Source organism: Macaca nemestrina, chromosome 20 (assembly GCF_043159975.1).
Source record: "Macaca nemestrina isolate mMacNem1 chromosome 20, mMacNem.hap1, whole genome shotgun sequence".
NCBI classification, from domain to species: domain Eukaryota; kingdom Metazoa; phylum Chordata; class Mammalia; order Primates; family Cercopithecidae; genus Macaca; species Macaca nemestrina.
This window is the reverse complement of record NC_092144.1, coordinates 4204228-4221067: the sequence shown is the minus strand read 5'-3', so window position 1 is coordinate 4221067 and position 16840 is coordinate 4204228. Positions and strand designations below refer to the sequence as shown.

The 16840-nt window shown below is 51.8% G+C and overlaps 1 pseudogene; it reads right to left on the bottom strand.

Annotated features, from left to right (window-relative positions):
• Positions 1 to 8175: 8175 nt before the first annotated feature.
• LOC139360369 (small ribosomal subunit protein eS10-like) lies at positions 8176 to 10044 on the bottom strand (annotated as a pseudogene).
• Positions 10045 to 16840: the final 6796 nt, after the last annotated feature.

Genomic DNA, 16840 nt, shown 5'->3' with positions numbered 1-16840 from the left:
CTTGATAATAGAAACAACCAGGGTGAGGTAGCTTGAGAAAGACTCCATCAGCCCTTGCTGGCTTGGAGATGGAGGAAGGGGCCACGAGCCAAGGAATGCAAGAAGCCTCTGAAGGCTGGGCACGGTGGCTGATGCCTGTAATCCCTGCACTTTGGGAGGCCAAGGTAGGAGGACCCTTGAGGTCAGGAGTTCGAGACCAGCCTGGCCAACAAAGAGAGACCCCCCAGTCTCTACAACATAAAATTAAATTAAAAACGAAGCCTCTAGAAGCTGGAAGAGCAAGGAGAGCAGTTCTCCTCCAGAGCCTCCAGAAGGAATGCAATCCTGCAGTCGCCTTGATTTTAGTGGAGAACTCAGAACCCCAAGGAGGCCGGGCGTGGTGGCTCACGCCTGTTATCCCAGCAATTTGGGAGGCCGAGGTGGGCGGATCATCTGAGGTCAGGAGTTCAATACCAGTCTGGCCAACATGGTGAAACGTTCTCTCTAAAATAAATAAATAAGCCAGGCGTGGTGGTGCACACCTGTAATCGTAGCTACTCAGGAGGCTGAGGTAGGAGAATCACTTGAACCCGGGAGGCGGAGGTTGCAGTGAGCAGAGATCACGCCACTGCACTCCAGCCTGTGTGACAGAGTGAGACTCCATTTCAAAAAAAAAAAAAAAGAATTTGAGAATCCTTTGCCTTGAGTTTCCTAGTGGCGATCACAAATGGTTTTGCCGACTCTCTTCCTTAGCAACCAGCAACCCCAATTTTCCTTGGGGAGCAGCCCTTTCCGCACTTCTAGTCCCAGGAGTTAGCTGACTCTGACCTCCCCCAGCTGTTCTGGCCAATCAGCGCACTACCTCTTTTGGGGGTTGCTATGATTGGTTCAGGACTGAGCCAGTGAGAATGAGGAAAGGAGGCTCACCTTTTCCCTTCCACCAGGACATAGAGCTGGGAGGATGGAGTTTGGAGCCACTGAGGGGCACCCTTGCCACTAAGAAGGGGAAGCCCACCTCGAGGGTGAGGCTGGGAGAAGCCAGCCCGGAAGAAAGCAGAGTGGAGAGATGGCAAGAGAAAAATTGCTAATGTCATGAGTCGAGTTCCTGGATCCAACCATACCTGAAGCTGTAATATTGCACTTGTCAATGAGCCTGGGTAGTAATTTCCTTTTTTTTTCTTTTATTCTTTTTTTTTTCTCTTTGAGACGGAGTCTGGCCCGGCCACTTTTTCTTTTTTGTTGTTATTGTGGGAGTGGTTCTTTTAATGACTGGCAAAAGAACGCCAATGAGCAGCCGGGCGCGGTGGCTCACGCCTGTAATCCCAGCACTTTGGGAGGCCGAGGCGGGTGGATCACGAGGTCAGGAGATCGAGACCATCCTGGCTAACACAGTGAAACCCCGTCTCTACTAAAAATACAAAAAACTAGCCGGGTGTGGTGGCGGGAGCCTGTAGTCCCAGCTACTCAGGAGGCTGAGGCAGAAGAAGGGCGTGAACCCGGGAGGTGGAGCTTGCAGTGAGCGGAGATCGTGCCACCGCACTCCAGCCTGGGCGACAGAGCAAGGCTCCGTCTCAAAAAAAAAAAAGAATGCCGATGAGCATCTTTTCTGAATAATGTGTGAGATGTTGCAATTTCTGGAACAGCTGTGGGGGGAAAGCGCTATGACCTGAGAGTCATTCCCAATTTATTTATTTATTTATTTATTTTTATTTTTATTTATTTATTTATTTATTTATTTTTGTTGTTGTTGTTGAGATGGAGTCTTGCTCTGTCACCCAGGCTGGAGTGCAGTGGCGCATCTCAGCTCACTGCAAGCTCCGCCTCCCGGGTTTACGCCATTCTCCTGCCTCAGCCTCCCAAGTAGCTGGGACTACAGGCGCCCGCCACCTCGCCTGGCTAGATTTTTGTATTTTTTTAGTAGAGACGGGGTTTCACTGTGTTAGCCAGGATGCTCTCGATCTCCTGACCTCGTGATCCACCCGTCTCGGCCTCCCAAAGTGCTGGGATTACAGGCTTGAGCCACCGCGCCCGGCCTATTTATTTTTTTGAGACAGAGTCTCGCTCTGTTACCCAGGCTGGAGCGCAGTGGTGCGATCTCAGCTCACTGCAAGCTCCGCCTCCCGGTTCACGCCATTCTCCTGCCTCCGCCTCCCGAGTAGCTGGGACTACAGGCGCCCGCCACCTCGCCTGGCTAGTTTTTTGTGTTTTTTTAGTAGAGACGGGGTTTCACCATGTTAGCCAGGATGGTCTCGATCTCCTGACCTCGTGATCCGCCCGTCTCGGCCTCCCAAAGTGCTGGGATTACAGGCATGAGCCACCGCGCCCGGCCCTATTATTTTATTATATATTTGTTGTAGAGACAAGAGTCTTGCTATATTGCCCAGGATGATCTCAAACTCCTGGCCTCAAGAGATCCTCCTGCCTCAGCCTCCCAAAGTACTAGGGTTACAGGCATGAGCCACAATGCCTGGCTGGTTCCACTTCCAACTGGTTAAGAGTCTGAAGCCAGAGACAGTCTCATGCTTAAACTGGGTAGTGATGGTGTACTGCAGGCAAGGGTGCCTAGCACCATAACAGTGCAGTGAGGTGGCCCTGGGGCAAAACCCAGGAGCCTGGAGGCCAAAAAGGCCACAATAGACTGGGGGAGATTTGAAGAGAAAGCCTGAAAAATCCGAGGTTTCAAGTGTCAGTAAAACCGTGGGAGACGGCCAGGTGAAATGGCTGACATCTGTAATCCCAGCACTCAGCAGTTCGGGAGGCCGAGGTGGGTGGATCACCTGAGGTCAGGAGTTCGAGATCAGCCTGGTCAACATGGTGAAACCCCATCTCTACTAAAAATACAAAAATTAGCCAGGCTTGGTGGCAGGCGCCTGTAATCGCAGCTATTCGGGAGTCTGAAGTAGGGGAATTGCCTGAACCTGAGAGGTGGATGTTGCAATGAGCCAGGATTGCACCATTGCACTCCAGCCTGGGTGACAGAGCAAGACTTTATCTCAAAAAAAAAAAAAAAAAAAAAAAAAAAATTGGCTGGTGGCTCAGCCTGTAATCCCAGCACTTTGGGAGGCCGAGGTTGGCGGATCACGAGGTCAGGAGATCGAGACCATCCTGGCTCACATGGTGAATCCCCGTCTCTACTAAAAATACAAAAAAAAATTAGCCGGGTGTGCTGGCGGGCGCCTCATAGTCCCAGCTACTCAGGAGGTGGAGGGAGGAGGATGGCGTGAACCCGGGAGGCAGAACTTTCAGTGAGCTGAGATCGCACCACTGCACCCCAGCCTGGGCAACAGAGCAAGACTCCGTCTCAAAGAGATATATATATATATATATGAAGAAGGGGAGCTTCCACAGTTACCGGTTGCAGCTTAATCCTAGAAAGCACTTGGGCATTAAATAGTCAGGTAAACCACGCACACATCCAACATTCCAGCAATTCCATTTCTAGTCATAGTTCTTAGAGAAATACTTTGCCAAGTGCATAAAGAGAGAGGAAAAGACTTTTCATAGTAGCGGCGTTTGTAATGTTAAAAACCAGGAATAGAGCAGGGTGCGGTGGTATGCACCTATAGTCCCAGCTACTTCGGAGGCCAAGTCAGGAGGATCACTTGAGACCAGGAGTTCAAGGCTGTGGGGTGCTATGATTGTGTCTGTGAATAGCCACTGCACTCCAGCCTGGGCAGCATAGGAAGGCTGCATCTGTAAAACAAAAACAAAACCAGGAATTAACCTAAAAGTTCATGGACAGAGCAGGGCGTGGTACCTCATACTTGTAATCCCAGCACTTTGGGAGGCCGAGGCAGGTGGATCAGTTGAGGTCAGGAGTTAGAGACCAGCCTGGCCAATATGGAGAAACCCCATCTCTACTAAAAATACAAAAATGAGACTGGGCATGGTGGCTCACGCCTGTAATCCTAGCACTTTGGGAGGCCGAGGCGGGCGGATCACAAGGTCAGGAGATCGAGATTATCCTGGCTAACAAGGTAAAACCTCTTCTTTACTAAAAATACAAAAAAAATTAGCCGGGCGTGGTGGCAGGCACCTGTAGTCCCAGCTACTCGGGAGGCTGAGGCAGGAGAATGGCGTGAACCCGGGAGGTGGAGCTTGCAGTGAGCCGAGATTGTGCCACTGCACTCCAGCCTGGGCAACAAAGCCAGACTCTGTCTCAAAAAAAAAAAAAAAAAAAAAAAAAAACACACACACACAAATTAGCCAGGAGTGGTGGTCCATGCCTGTAATACCAGCTACTTGGGAGGCTGAGGCGGGAGAATCGCTTGAACCCAGGAGGCGAAGGTTGCGGTAAGCTGAGATCGCACCATTGCACTCCAGCCTGGGCAACAAGACTGAAACTGTCTCAAAAAAATAAATAAATAATAAAATAAAAATTTTTAAAAAGTAAAATAAAATACTAAGTGAAAAGAGCAAATTGCAGGATGATATATACCTTATGGGAATATTAATATTTATTTTTAGTGTGCGAAATTACACTAGTCACGTTCATGGATAGATGGGTGAGTTTATACGCATAAGAATGTAGAAAAATGGGGCCGGGCGTGGTGGCTCACACCTGTAATCCCAGCACTTTGGGATGCCGAGGCGGGCGGATCACGAGGTCAGGAGATCGAGACCATCCTGGCTAACACGGTGAAACCCCGTCTCTACTAAAAATATAAAAAATTAGCTGGGCGTGGTGGCGGGCGCCTGTGGTCCCAGCTGCTCGGGAGGCTGAGGCAGGAGAATCGCTTGAACCCGGGAGGTAGAGCTTGCAGTGAGCCGAGATTGCGCCACTGCACTCCAGCTTGGGCGACAGAGCAAGACTCCGTCTCAAAAAAAAAAAAAAAGAGTGTAGAAAAATGTGTGACTGGAGAAGGTCAAAGGCCACTGTGCCTTGACTTCTAGGATTTCCATTCTTTCTTACAAAGCAGAACAGACCTGAAACAAATATGAGAAGGGTTAAGCACTGCTGGTCGTGCATGGAGGAAACTCAGGTGCTTGCTCTATTTGTCTTTGCCCTTGTCTTTCTTTTTTACTTTCCTCAAAATTAGAAAAAAAAAAATGTTGATAACAAATAAAGTTATGGAGGATTTAAATAGGTGGGGAGGAAGTAGGAGTGTGTTCCAGCAGAGGTACCAGCTTCAGCAAAGGCTGGGAGGCAGCAGTGAGCACGGCCTTTGGGAGATAAGAAGATCTATTGCAGAGGCTGGGCACGGTGGCTCACGCCTGTCATCCCAGCACTTTGGAAGGCCGAGGTGGGAGGGACACTTGAGATCAGGAGTTTGAGACCAGCCAGGCCAACATGGCGAAACCCCGTCTCTACTAAAAATACAAAAATTAGCCAGGCGTGGTGGCGCATGCCTGTAATCCCAGCTACTAGGGAGGCTGAGGCAGGAGAATCACTTGAGCCTGGGAGGCGGAGGTTGCATTGAGCTGAGATCATGCCACTGCACTGCAGCCTGGGCGACAGAGCAAGACTCTGTCTCAAAAAAAAAAAAAAAAAGGATAAAAGGAAACCTACAGCAATCATTCTATGTCCGGGGGCACACTTGAATCCTTTGCCCAGCCCCCAGCTCTTGACCAATTCATTCAGAATCTCCAGTGGAGGGGAGGGATGGAAGGTGTTGCAGGGCACGACTGGGAGCCATGAGATACACGGTCTAGTGCAGTACCCACTTAAAACATGTTTGCTGAGTGGTGACTGAATTATGTAGGGAGAGTGAAAATGAAGGCTACAGGGACAGGCTGGCAGGGGCCAGCCTATAGTTGGGACTTGGGCAGTCCAGATCGAGTTCCCTTAATTGTGCTTAACACATTACAAATATTAGCCTAAGAGAATTCCAGGTGATAAAAAATGTCCTAAAGAAAATACAAGCACCAGGTATAGTGGCGTGCCAGCTACGTTCCAGTTATGGGGGAAGCTGAGGCAGGAGGATTGCTTGAGTCCAGGAGTTCGAGGCTGATCATGCCACTGCACTCCAGCCTGGGCGACAGAAGACCCTGCCTAAAAAAAAAAAAAAAAAAAAAAAAAAGATGATGATGATGATGACGACGTGACAGAAAACAGCTTGGCAGCTTCTTTAGTCAGGGTGGTCAGGGAGGACTTCCTGGAGGAGGTAACATTGGAGCTGAGCCCTAAAGTTTGAGAAGCTAGCCCTAAAGATGGCAAAGGATGGGTGTGGTGGTGTGCACCTGTAATCCCAGCTACTAGGTAGGCTGAGGCAGGAGAATTGCTTGAATCTGGGAGGCAGAGGTTGCAGTGAGCCAAGATCGCCCCACTGCACTGCAGCCTGGGCAACAGAGCAAGACTCTGTCTCAAAAAAAAAAAAAAAAAAGATGGGAAAGGAGGACCAGGCAGAGAGAACCAGCAAACAGTTGGTTCCAGCACAGGGTGACCAGGGTGACCAGGGTGACCAGGGCTGTTTTGGGGGATGCCCAGGGTATTAGAAGATCTGAGGGGTGGGCCTGGTTCAGGTACAAGTCAGGCAAGGCTTCTGAGAGAAGGCAGCTGGAATCCAGATCTGACTTATCTCTGTCCAGCCCTGTCACTTGTGAGCAGAAAGGCCACCACCCCGCCCCCAGCGTCCCCGAGGGAAATGGCACCTGAATCAAGGCGTTTATTTTTTTCCGAGGGAGTGAAAGTGAACATGATCATCTCTCCATCCATCCGCTTTTTAAATTTAGCCCAGTGCACATGGAACTTTGGTTCAGGAAAAACAAGAAGTTATAAAAATATAATTCCATTCTTCATCACGGGCAGCAGAGGGAGCGAGGCGGGGAGAGACAGGGAAATTCAGAGGATGGGGAAGGCAGAAAACTCAGAAACAGCTCCAGAGCAGGGCTGCCTAGAGGGGAGGGTCCAGGGCCCCAGCCCCAGGCAGGCATCAAGCTCACCTCCTGTCCTGCCCTCTGCATAGCTCCCACGTCTTTCCCCATCTCCATCCCTCCCTCCCCTCTGCCCAAGGCCCTTCCCAGCCTCTCCCACCTTCTCCAATCCTGCCCCCAACAGCTGGGTCTCCACATGGCCAAGACCAGACTGGCCAATCTAAAATCTGGAATCTGACCAGGTGCGGTGGCTCACATCTGTAAACCCAGCACTTTGGGAGGCCAAGGTGGGCAGATAACCTGAGGTCAGGAGTTTGAGACCAGCCTGGGCAATATGGTGAAACCCCATCTCTACTAAAAATACAAAAAATAGCCGGGTGTGGTGGCGCACGCCTGTAATCCCAGCTACTCGGGAGGCTGAGGCAGGAGAATTGCTTGAACCCAGGAGGTAAAGGTTGCCGTGACCAGAGATTGCACCACTGCACTCCAGCCTGGGTGACAGAGTGAGACTCTGTCTCAAAACAAACAATTATATATATGTATATAGAACTTTTCTTTTTTTTTTTTTCAGACGGAGTCTCGCTCTGTCGCTCAGGCTGGAGTGCGGTGGCCGGATCTCAGCTCACTGCAAGCTCCACCTCCCGGGTTTACGCCATTCTCCTGCCTCAGCCTCCCGAGTAGCTGGGACTACAGGCACCCGCCACCTCGCCCGGCTAGTTTTTTTGTATTTTTTAGTAGAGACGGGGTTTCACCGTGTTAGCCAGGATGCTCTCGATCTCCTGACCTCATGATCCGCCCGTCTCGGCCTCCCAAAGTGCTGGGATTACAGGCTTGAGCCACCGCGCCTGGCCTATAGAACTTTTCTTAAAAAACCCAACCACTCTTCTGTGTCAGTCTCACTCCAAGCCTAAGCCTGGGCTATTCCCTTGGCCTCTCTCCATCCTTCCAGAAAAGGACCCAGAGAAAGAAGTCCTGGATTTTGTCCTGGTCATCGTTAGCTGCCTAAGAAGTTACCCAAAAACTTAGAGGTTTAAAACACCACACATTTAATTTTGTTTATTTATTTAGTTTATTTTTTATTTTATTTTTTGAGATGGAGTCTTGCTCTGTCAACCAGGCTGGAGACAACGGCATGATCTCGGGTCACTGCAACCTCCGCCTCCTGGGTTCAAGCGATCTTCTGCCCCAGCCTCTCGAGTAGTTGGGATTACAGGTATGCGCCACCACACCCGGCTAGTTTTTGTATTTTTAGTAGAGATGGGGTTGCGCCATGTTGGCCAGGCTGGTCTTGAACTCCTGACCTTGTGATCTGCCTGCCTCGGCCTCCCAAATTGCTGGGATTACAGGCAGGAGCCACCCCAGAGCAGGAATTTTTGTTCTTTTGTTTTGTTCACTGCTGTGTTTCCATGCTAATGCACAGTAGGTGCTCAGTAAACACTCATTGAACAAATAAATTCACACGCACACAGATTCTTTGACGAATGTCTGCCTCCTCTTGAGGCTGGAACTGCCGGGAAGACAGGGCCAAGTCTGTTTTCTGTTTGTTTGTTTGTTTGTTTGTTTGTTTTTCTGGCTATAAGTTTATTCAATGCAAACTAATCCTCTCCAATTTTACCAAGGTGGCTGACCACATCCACCACCAAACTGGAATCCACCTCTAAACTGGAATTCGGTTGCTGACCCAGCCCTAGCCTTGGCTTCCTGGCCAGCACCAGGGGGCACAGAACCCCACCTGTGGGTCTCTGTCAGCTTCCCCTTTGGGAGTCTTGGAGGGCACTCACCTTCCAGACCTTTAGGCCAAGGTCTGCCAGTCTCTGGATGGCTGTGGTGTAGAGTGGCAGGCACACTCTGAGGGCAGATGGAGGTCATCATGGAGACACTAGATACCTTCATTGGTAAGGTACCAGTAGAAATGTCTCCAGTCGCCGGGCGCGGTGGCTCACGCCTGTAATCCCAGCACTTTGGGAGGCCGAGGCGGGCGGATCACGAGGTCAGGAGATCGAGACCATCCTGGCTAACACAGTGAAACCCCGTCTCTACTAAAAATACAAAAATTAGGCCGGGCGCGGTGGCTCAAGCCTGTAATCCCAGCACTTTGGGAGGCCGAGGCGGGCGGATCACGAGGTCAGGCGATTGAGACCATCCTGGCTAACACGGTGAAACCCCGTCTCTACTAAAAAAAAATACGAAAAACTAGCCACGGTCGCCTGTAGTCCCAGCTACTCAGGAGACTGAGGCAGAAGAATCACTTGGACCTGGGAGGCGGAGGTTGCAATGAGCTGAGATCGCGCCACTGCACTCCAGCCTGGGCGACACAGCGAGACTCCATCTCAAAAAAAAAAATGTCTCCAAGCAAACTGGTCCTTCACATGGCCTCGTGATTTGAGAGACTGTTTGGCCTTCATGATGTGTAGGTTGGGCACATTCCTGTCTGCCAGCTCTGGGTGCTTAGGCAGGTGGGCATCCTTCTTGGCCACCATGACTCCCTCCTTAAAAAGGAGTTCATAGACCGGGCGCGGTGGCTCACATCTATAATCCCAGCACTTTGGGAGGCTGAGGCGGGCCGATCACTTGAGGTCAGGAGTTCGAGACCAGCCTGGCCAACATGGTGAAACCCTGTCTCTACTAAAAATACAAAAATTAGCCAGGCATGGTGGCGTGTGCCTGTAATCCCAGCTACTCAGGAGGCTGAGGCTGGAGAATCACTTGAACCCAGGAGGCAGAGGTTGCAGTGAGCCAAAACCATGCTATTGCATTCCAGCCTGGCTGACAAGAGTGAAACTCAGGGGCCGGGCGCGGTGGCTCAAGCCTGTAATCCCAGCACTTTGGGAGGCCGAGACGGGCGGATCACGAGGTCAGGAGATCGAGACCATCCTGGCTAACACAGTGAAACCCCGTCTCTACTAAAAAATACAAAAAACTAGCCAGGCGAGGTGGTGGGGGCCTGTAGTCCCAGCTACTCGGGAGGCTGAGGCAGGAGAATGGCGTAAACCCGGGAGGCGGAGCTTGCAGTGAGCTGAGATCCGGCCACTGCACTCCAGCCTGGGCGACAGAGTAAGACTCCGTCTCAAAAGAAAAAAAAAAAAAAAAAAAGAGTGAAACTCAGTCTCAGAAAAAAAAAAAAAAAAAAAAAAAGAAGAAGTTCATAAATGGCAATCCGGTTCTTCTTAGCCATCAACATCTCTGCAACTGTCAGGGCCGGGGCTGGAAAGGGGGCCGAGTCTGCTTTTGTCTCTACTGCTTCATTCCCCAGTAAATGAATCTCCGGCTACCACTGAATCTCTGTTCTAGGCTCCGGGGTCCCTAAGACCCCCGAGTCTGGGGTCAACTCTGCTGAAGTTTGGAGGGCCATGGTGGGGATACCTTCTCGGCCAGAGAAACACAAGATCCCAAATATCAGCGCCCCCGTTTCTTGAAACCCCCCCAGACCCTGGACAGCAGTGGTCTGGATCCTGTCTGTCAGCTTCATCTCTGTTGCTAGGCAACCCCAGTGCTCTCCTCCACCCCCATCTCCCCACATTCACACTTACTTCTTGGTGAAACAGACAAGCTCTTCCCAGCCGCCTCACCCCCAAGCCCATGCACTCCTGGGCACTCTCTCAGAACGAAATTGCCCTCTAGATGAGGGGTTGCACATAAAGCTGACCCCTCCCCACCTCCCATCCTCCCATTCTGCCTCCTGGGAACACACACACACACACACACACACACACACACACACACACACACACACACACACATATATATATATATATATATTTTTTTTTCTTTTGAGACAGAGTCTTACTTTGTTGCTCAGGCTGCAGTGCAGTGGCACGATCTCAGCTCCCCAGTTCAAGTGAGTCCCCTGCCTCAGCTCCCCAAGTAGCTGGGATTACAGGTATGCGCCACCATGCCCGGCTAATTTTGTATTTTTAGTAGAGATGGGGTTTTACTGCCCGCCTCAGCTTCCCAAAGTGCTGGGATTACAGGTGTGAGCCACGGCGCCCGGCCACCTCCTGGGAACGGGAATAGATGTCTGCAGTCGTTCCCATGATTCCGATTTCCCGTGTTCTAAAGTCAGAAGCACCTTCCCTATGTTGGCTGGCTTCACCGTCACCCATGGAGGCGGCACAGCCATTGTTGCTACACAGAGGAGGACGCTGAGGCTCCGAGATGCACATTTGACTGCCGCCAATCACACAGCAAGGGTTGGGCTGCTGGAACTCAAATCCAGAGCCTGTGGGGACCCCCCCACTCAAAGCTGCAGGGGGTCCTAGGCCAGGTGCTGTGTGACCTCAGGGAGGCCCCTCCCCTCTCTTTTGCTCCCAGCCAGCCAAGGAGAAGGTGAAGGCTTAAAATCAATTTGAATTCCATCTCCCTGGGCCAGGTGTCCTGGTGCATGCCTGAATCCCAACGCTTTGGGAGGCTGAGGTGGGGAGACCACTTGAGGCCAGGAGTTCAAGACCAGCCTGGGCTATGTAATGAGATCCCATCTACAGAAAATTTAAAAATTACGGCCAGGCGCGGTGGCTCACGCCTGTAATCCCAGCACTTTGGGAGGCCGAGGCAGGCGGATCACGAGGTCAGGAGATCAAGACCATCCTGGCTAACCCGGTGAAACCCCGTCTCTACTAAAAATACAAAAAAAATTAGTCAGGTGTGGTGGAGGGCGCCTGTAGTCCCAGCTTCTAGAGAGGCTGAGGCAGGAGAATGATGTGAACCCGGGAGGCAGCGGAGCTTGCAGTAAGCGGAGATCGCGCCACCGCACTCCAGCCTGGGCAACAGAGCGAGACTCCGTCTCAAAAAAAAAAAAAAATTAAAAAATTCGCTGGGCGCAGTGGCAGGCACCTGTAGTCTCATTTACTCAGGAGGCTGAGGCAGGAGGATTGCTTGAGCCCAGGAGTTCGAGGCTGCAGTGGGCTACGATTGCACCACTATGAGGCACTCCAGCCTGGACGACAGAGTGAGACCCTGTCTCAAAAAAATACATAAACTCATCTCCCACCTCTGCCTCAGTACCTGGGAGGCAGGAGCTGGTGGGGGATCTGGAAGTAGCGGAGAGGGGGGCGCTGCAGGAGAGAGGCGAGTGTGGAGCCCAGAGGCTGGCAGCCCCGCAGGAGATGTGCAGCCAGAGCCTGTGAGACGGAAATAGAACGTCAGAGGAGAGGCAGAGACAGAGGAGAGGCAGAGTCAGAGGAGGGCAGAGTCAGAGAGAGGCAGAGTCAGGAGGGGCAGGGGAGGAAGACCAGACCATCCCCCTGTGCCCAGCCAGTGCGGAGGGGAACGCAGGTCCACAGGCGTGGGAAAGGGAGAAATTGGAGGAGAGGGAGGGGTGGGGAGGAAGGTGGTGGGTGAAGCAGGTGCCCCACGGGGAGAAGCAGAGACAAAAAGAGACAGAAACAGAGAGACCCAGGTGGGGGGTGCGGGGAAGACAGAGAGAGGGCTGGGGAGAGAGAGAAAAGAATGAGAAAAGGCAAGGAGAGAGGGGGAAAGAGAGAATGAGAAAGAAAGGGGAGAGAGAGAATGAGAAAGGGAGTGGGGGAGAGAGAATGAGAAAGAGATGGGGGAGGGGGAGGAGAGAATGAGAAAGCGGGGAGAGAGAAAGAGACAGGGAAGGAAAGAGGATGGAGAGAGAGAGGGAGAAAGAGAAACGGAGGGAGAAAGTCGGGGGAGAGGGAGAAAGGGAGATGTAGACACAGAGAGACGTGTAGAGACCCAGAGATACACACAGAGATAAGGAGAGATGAAGAGATCATCGTGGAGAACTGGGAGAGAGGGAGAGATGTGGCCAGCCCTAGACACCGAGTGCTGTCCGGATCATAATTGCCCGAGTAGTTTTAGGGGTTCTTTTAGCAGGCAGCATTGGGTATTCGGGCCAGTCCTGGCCAGTGCTGGAGCCTCGGGGTCTCCCAGTGTCCACCCCACAGCCCCTCATGGTCAGGCTGGGGTGGAAGGAACCCAGAACTGGGTGGGCAGTGGCCAGAGGGGCTCAGGAAGGGGAGCTAGAAGCAAAGCTATTGAAGGCAATTGATTGCCAGGAAGAAAAGGCTTTGGGGAAAAGCACTCTGGTAGAGGGACTAGCAGGTGCAAAAGCTGGGTTGGGGTGACACAAAGTCAGTGCAGGCCGGGCGCGGTGGCTCACGCCTGTAATCCCAGCACTTTGGGAGGCCAAGGTGGGCGGATCACAAGGTCAGGAGATGGAAACCATCCTGGCTAACACGGTGACACCCCGTCTCTCCTAAAAATATTTTAAAAATTAGCCCAGCGAGGTGGCAGGCACCTGTAGTCCCAGCTACTCGGGAGGCTGAGGCAGGAGAATGGCATGAACCCGGGAGGCAGAGCTTGCAGTGAGCCGAGATGGCACCACTGCACTCCAGCCTGGGTGACAGAGCGAGACTCCGTCTCAAAAAAAAAAAAAAAAAAGAAATAAAGTCAGTGCACTTGGACATGGCAAGATTGTCCTGTGGCTCATGCTGGAATGGGTGCTGGGGAGGGGACAGGGTGGAGATGAGGCAGGAAAGGCCTCCAGGGTCATGTACCCCAAAATACAGGCATTGGGGCCCAGAGAGTCCTCCGTCTTGGTTTGGTTCATGAGGAGCCACCAGGCTGTGGAGAATTAAAATTGGACACAGCTGGACGCTGACCGAGGGGTCAGAGCTGGGGCAGAGGGACAATCCTGGGGAGCTCAGAGGGGAAGAGAGTGGGGGCAGCAGACACTGATCCCTGGGATAAAACAGGCTGAGAATCCTTTATCCAAAATGCTTGGGATGGCTGGACGCAGTGGCTCACGCCTGTAATCCTAACACTTTGGGAGGCTGAGGCAGGCAGATCACCTGAGGTTGGGAGTTTGAGACCAGCCTGGCCAACATGGTGAAACCCCATCTCCACTAGAAATACCAAAGTATGGTGGCACACACCTGTAGTCCCGGCACTTTGGGAGGCCGAGGCAGGTGGATCACCTGAGGTCAGGAGTTCGAGACCAGCCTGGCCAACATGGCAAATCCCTTCTCCACCAAAAATACAAAAAATTAGCCAGGCATGGTAGCAGGCACCTGTAATCCCAGCTACCTGGGAGGCTGAGGCGAGAGAATCGCTTTAACCCGGGAGGCGGAGGTTGCAGTGAGTCAAGATCGCGTCATTGTACTCCAGCTTGGGGGACAGAGTGAGACTCTGTCTCAAAATAAATAAATAGCCGGGCGCGGTGGCTCACGCCTGTAATCCCAGCCCTTTGGGAGGCCGAGGCGGGCGGATCACGAGGTCAGGAGATCGAGACCACGGTGAAACCCCGTCTCTACTAAAAATACAAAAAATTAGCCAGGCGCGGTTGTGGGCGCCTGTAGTCCCAGCTACTCGGGAGGCTGAGGCAGGAGAATGGCGTGAACCCGGGAGGCGGAGCTTGCAGTGAGCCGAGATCGCGCCACTGCACTCCAGCCTGGGTGACAGAGCGAGACTCCGTCTCAAAAAAAAAAAAAAATAAATAAATAAATAAATAAATAAATAAAGCTTTGGAACAGAAGCATTTTTCCATGGTGAAGAAGTGTTTTGGATTGGGGATTTTTTTTGGTTTTCAGAATATTTTCATTATACTTGCCAGTTGAGTGTCCCTAATCCGAAAACCCGAAATCCGTAACGCTCCAACGAGCCTCACTATCTTTAAGTGCCATGTTGGCGCTCAAAGCATTTCCAACTGGAGCATTTTGGATTTTAGGTTTTTGGATTGGGGTGCTGAACCTAGATAATAGTTTAACAAGATGACGTCATAGCAGATGGTGGGGATGAGGTTATTGTAGCCAGGGATGACTTCTCTGAGGAGGCGATGTTTAAGCTGAGACCTAGAACAGGAAAATGAGACAACTTTGAGGGGATCTGGGGCACAGCTGTTCGGGCGGAGGGCACGTCCCATGCAAAGGCCCTGGGGCAGGACCGCATCTGGCGTATTGGTGTTGGAGGGACAGTGCCGAGGCCCATCTGGCTGGAGCAGAGTGAACCAAGCAAAGACAGGGAGGAGAGGAGGGCAGGAAGTGGGTGGGGAAGGTTGTGAAGGGCCTGGTGGGCCTCTGGGAGGGCTTGAGCTTTTACACAGAGGGAGGTAGGAGCCACAGAGGGCTGCAGGCAGAAGAAGGACAGATCTGACTTAGATTTTTTTCTTCTTCTTTTTGAAACAGAGTCTCGCTCTGTTGCCCAGGCTGGAGTGCAGCATGATCTTGGCTCATGGCCACCACTGCCTCCCAGGTTCAAGCGATTCTGCTGCCTCAGCCTCCAGAGTAGCTGGGGTTACAAGTGCCTGCCACCTCGCCTGGCTAATTTTTGTATTTTTTAGTAGAGACGGGGTTCCGCCATGTTGGCCAGGCTGGTTCTGGAACTCCTGGGCTCAGGTGATTCACCCTCCTCGGCCTCCCAAAGTGTCAGGATTACAGACGTGAGCCACCGCACCCGGCCCTGACTTAGATTTTATTTTATTTTTTATTATTATTATTTTTTGAGACGGAGTCTCGCTCTGTTGCCCAGGCTGGAGTGCAGTGGCCGGATCTCAGCTCACTGCAAGCTCCGCCTCCCGGGTTCATGCCATTCTCCTGCCTCAGCCTCCCGAGTAGCTGGGACTACAGGCGCCCGCCACCTCGCCCGGCTAGTTTTTTGTATTTTTTTTTTAGTAGAGACGGGGTTTCACCGTGTTAGCCAGGATGGTCTTGATCTCCTGACTTCGTGATCCGCCCGTCTCAGCCTCCCAAAGTGCTGGGATTACAGGCTTGAGTCACCGCGCCCGGCCTCCTGACTTAGATTTTAAAGGGGTCATCTTGAATTCTTTCGTGTAAGAAGAAAAATAAACATCTCAAGCAAAACAGACCAAACACTAACTGTGTTCACTATGGTTTGGTCCTCCCATGATATAATTCTCCTGGCCGGGCGTGGTGGCGGGTGCCTGTAATCCCAGCGACTCGGGAGGCTGAGGCAGGAGAATCACTTGATACTGGAAGCGGAGGTTGCAGTAAGCCGAGATCAGGCCACTGCACTCCAGCTTGGGCAAAAGAGCAAAACTCCATCTCAAATAATAATAATAATAATTCTCCTAATATCGACCAACTCGTAAGTAAGCAATGTCAAGTTGACTGTGACGGGTGGGTCTCCAGCTCCTGCCGAGGCTGAATCCCCTGACTTTGGTCAATTCAGGCCTCCCTCTGGCCTGCACACCTGACCCTTTCCTGGGACTGGGGACCCCTGTCACTGTCCCCTCACCCTGGAGCCTCTCCGGCAGGGAGACTGGTGTCTTCCCTGAACTCGCCGACTAACGCCTCAGCTCTGAAGGCCTAATTGTGCATGAAATCCAATCAAATTATCAGGCCCTGATGAGCAATTCCCTAGATTATTTAGCTCAGTGAAGTAAATAATGACATTAGCTGTCGCGTTCTCCCACAAGCTCATTTTGCGGTGGGCCTAGCGACAGAGGCCCCTCATTACCTGCAGTGTAACCGGAGGCCCCTGCACTCTGGTCATCCTGAGTGGTGGGAACAAGGGAGAGGGTGGGAGCTCACAGTCTTCAGATATTAGCCCTAGAGAGACTCAGTGCTGTCCTACAAATGGGGAAACTGAGGCCCAATGCAGAACCTGCCTGAACTCACACAGAGAGTTAGGGTCTCTAGAATCCAAATCCACATCTGCCATTTGTCCGGGAGAATGGTGACCCACAGGGGCACACACTACCCCCTGTCCTCATCTTCATCCTTAGGTGTGCCAAGGCAGAACTCAAATGTGGGATAAGAGTGACATGCAGAGTGGAGAAAGGCTCCAGTATGCACACATCTGAAGTCCTTGTCTCATTCAGTGGAACAAAGAGATGTTGATTAACTTCCAGTTGTAGTTAGCTAAGTATACATGGTAAGAGTGTAAGGGTGACTACTCAAAGGCAGAAATGGAATGAATAATTTCCAAATCATGAGGGGGAATAAGAAAGGAAACAAAGAAGGCCGGGCTCGGTGGCTCATGCCTGTAATCCCAACACTTTGGGCTGAGGCGGATGGATCACCTGAGGTCAGGAGTTCGAGACCAGCCTGGCCAACATGGTAAAACT